The following is a 3,992-nucleotide window of genomic DNA, read 5'->3' on the forward strand; positions in this document are numbered from 1 at the left end:
CGGCCACGCAGCGCCAGACTGGATAAGCTGAATGGAAATTAAAAAAAAGAAAAGGAAATTAAATAAAATGCACAATGTAAAGTTTGTGTCAATGGTTCTTGGTATATATTAATATATATATATATTTAATTATATACATATATATATATATATATATATTTTATATATATATATTATATATATTATATATATATATATAATTAAGCGGCGTAGTAAAGTTGATATTGTTTTATAATTTTGAATTTGCGGAACAAGTCAACTCTTAACAAAAAAAAGTGGTCTATCGCCGCAAAACCGGTACCATTTCAGGATGGTTAAAATCTTAGAATAAATGGATCCGAAAGCATTTATATAGTCTAGAGCTAAAATCCACCTAACGTGCACAAAAATGTTTACAAGAGGTTTCTCGCCAACAGCAAAACCTATCATATAGGACGAGATCTGACGCCTATAGGCGAAACTACAGGGGATTTTTTACTCGAAAGACACAACAAGGATGACAAAATGTGAGTAAAGGACTCAACTATGCGCTGATCCGAAGGAGGCGAGTGTCATACCATAAGACATCAAGCCGCACAGTTAAAAAACTAAAATGGATGTATGGTCTAGATATAAGAAGTAGGCTATGAATTTACACGAGTTTGAAGAAAATGTAGATATAGATTTTCTAACACCAACAAAAAATAAAGTTTCACATTTTCGTTTGTAAAATACCTAATATGACAGTTGGCCGTAGCCTTCACAAACTTATAGATACTGTGCGCTTGGCCAAGAAACTCACAACATTGCCATCCGGAAGAATAGAAGACCAACTCACAAAACTATGTGTAACCAAGAACGTTTATTGTCTGGTTAATACAGTTTAGTGAGAATTACTCATTAACGTAGATGGCAAAAAACAATAACAAAGACCTTTGTGATGTCAATCAGCTCATAGTTATTGTTTTTAGACAGTCGTTTTAGTGATCAGTTCTCACTAAATTATATCAACTCTAAACTCTCAACGTTTGAGGTTTCACATAATAATTTTCTGTGTTGGTACGTTATATCCGCCGGCTATTTGTGAGCTTTTCGTCTAAATGCGCAGCACTAATAGCCTGACGCTTGTCAAAAAAAAAAAAAACAAAAAAAAAAACAAAAAAAAAACAAACAAACAAAAGAAAAAAGGTACGTGTGAATACAAAACAAAACAAATAAAATCATGAATTGTATTTCTTAAAAGTTTAAGAAAAAGGATCATCCTTGAGCACTACTACCAACAGTTCTCAGCCATGATATAATGACACACCAGAAGTCGTTCATATTATCTGGCTATACAAAACTGGAGCCGAGCATCAAATATTATTGGTGTTTTATAATGGGACCAATTTTGAATTTAATCATGGTCGTCATCATCATCATCATCATCATCATCATCATCATCATCATCATCATCATCATCATCATCATTATCATCATCATCATCTTCCTCCTTCTTCTGCCCCTCCTCCTCCCCCTACTCCTCACCCTTCTCCTCCTCTCTCTCCTCCTCCTCCTCTTCCTCCTTCTCCTCCTCCTCATCATCATCATTACCATTATCATCGTCATCATTTTCATCTTCACCATGACAACCATTATAACATCCCCCTTACGAATTCAACAAACGATAGTCATTCATTAATTATTGATATATTGAATAATACTAAGCAGAAAATCGTTTCCCAATTTGTGAACAACTAAGTAATAAATATTACCTATAGTTTGTGTATATTACAAAATCACACGATACAATTCCACTTTACAAATAAAGCATTAAAGGTCTTGTTTAATTTTCTTTTCTTGAGAGTTCTATAGGCAATATCCCTTAAAGTGCTCAAAGCGCTTTAATGTTGTACCTGATAAACAGCAACCGTCAAAATTTAAAACGGAGCAAAGGCGTCCGTTAGGAGATATTACACTTTTTTTCCAACAGAGACAATGCGGTTTAACGGCCAGATACTCATTTTACACCCCGCATACGGTGAGAGAACCTGAGTAACAAATATGCCAAATCAAGGCTCGAACTCAGGGCCTTCTGATCCGAAAGCGAGTGTCAATTACAACCCCACTAGCCGCGCAATAGTGCCCAAAAAAAAGAATGAGCCGTTCGTTTTTTTCTTTTAAAATGTCCACAGAGAATGTTTATAAAAAAATGCTTGGACTAAAAGTTTTGCCTGGCCTCCAGGACATGGTATTTCCAGCTTACGAAGCGAACGTCATAAAATGTGTGCCGCGTTGAGGCTTGTGAACTTCTTTATTGTAGAGTGTGTCTCTTTTATTATAGTTCTTAGCGTATAGTTAGTTTGATAACAAAATTTGGTTTTATTATTATTATTTTTATTTTATTATTATTATTATTTTTATTATTATTATTATTATTTTTATTTTATTTTTAAATTATTATTCATTAGACTATTATTTTTATTATTATCCCATATCATCACATCCCCATCATCATCATCATCATCACCACATCATCATTATTTTTTATTTTATTATTATTATTATTATTATTATTATTATTATTTTTATTATTATTTTTTATTATTTTATTTTTAAATATTATTTTATTATTTTATTATTATTTTTCATTATTATTCTATTCTTTTACTTTTATTAAAAATATTTAAATTAAAATCATCATCATCATCATCATCATTATATTTTGTGCCACTCCCCCCGATTTTCGAACTGCACTGGCAAGGGAATCAGAAAAGTTAAATAAAAAAATCCCCCATATGTTTAAATGCTTTAATGACGAATCCCCTATTTTTTTTTTTAAAAAAACCTATTACATCCTTTCCCCCTTCCAGTCACTAAGGTACCATTAATAAACTGAATTTTTGTTCCTCTTCGGGTCTTCATTATTTTTTATTTTTTTGCCATCCATTTTTTAAGAAATTTCCCACTTAATTGTATTATCCAGACTAAAAAAAAAAGTTAAGGGGTTAACATCGTTTTGTGTGTTGGTTGTTATATTTCCCGGATGGCAATGCTGTGAGTTCTTAGCCAACGGGTACTATTTATAAAATACTATTTTTTTGGCGGCGATCCGTAGCTTTTGCCAATAAAAGCATGATATTAGTGACACACTTCACCACGGGGGAAAAAAAACAGGTTTTTATAAGCTAAAGTGAATGATTGCCTCTTTTGATCGGTTTTATTGTTTTTATATCCCCAAAATGCGTGACCGTCATCACACGACTTTCTTGTCATATAAAATAGTATGCGCTTGGCTAAGAAGTCACAAACATTGCCACTGGAAATATAACGGACCAATACACACAAATTGTTTGTGCCCTTTAAATTTTATTGTCTGGTTAATACAGTTTAGTGGTATTGCTCCTAAACGAGTATGGCAAGAAGTAATCACAAAGCCCTGGTGCGCAACTTCACCCTATATAAAAAATTTAAAATTTTACACAAAATTTTTGTTGTTCGATTGATCAAGCTGTTTAACAGTGGGTTTTTATGAACCATAACATAAAAGAAAAAATCTGTCTATTTCGCTAAAATTTAAACCCAAATTTCAGTCATTGTTTACAATATGACGACTGTCCGCGAGGGGGTGGTCATCTAAGTGTCTATTCTATACTCTAACCGTCATGAAACAACGAACTATATATCTTTTTAAATCGAAAAAAAAACATTTTGTTCACGCTGCCCATTTTTAATCTGAGACATATTTAAGGGGATAACCTATGTGTGAATATTTTTTGTGTGTCTTCGGCGCGCGCGGGGCGTGTGTGTGTGTGGTGTGTGTGTGCGGGGGGGGGGGGCGAGTGTTGGGGGTTATTTTCAAACAATGGAAAGGCATTGAGCATTATATACTTTTTAAAATGCGCAAGACGAATGTCATCTACAATTATTATTATTATTTTGTCAAACTATAAATTTGGTGCTTTGTTCCAAAAAAATTGGGTAAAACCCTTCCAATCCTATTGTTGGTACGTGCCTCTAATATTTTGAGGTAG

At 33.1% G+C, this 3,992-nt stretch overlaps 1 protein-coding gene across 1 annotated transcript in view; it reads left to right on the forward strand.

Annotated features, from left to right (window-relative positions):
- Positions 1 to 3,992, forward strand: part of LOC144970574 (3-galactosyl-N-acetylglucosaminide 4-alpha-L-fucosyltransferase FUT3-like) — a 22,110-nt gene that overhangs the window by 5,189 nt on the left and 12,929 nt on the right. The gene's annotated exons all lie outside the window — the stretch shown is intronic.

The sequence above is a fragment of the Berghia stephanieae genome, chromosome 4, assembly GCF_034508935.2.
Source record: "Berghia stephanieae isolate SIO BIC M18660-M18661 chromosome 4, UCSD_Bste_1.3, whole genome shotgun sequence".
NCBI lineage: Eukaryota > Metazoa > Mollusca > Gastropoda > Nudibranchia > Aeolidiidae > Berghia > Berghia stephanieae.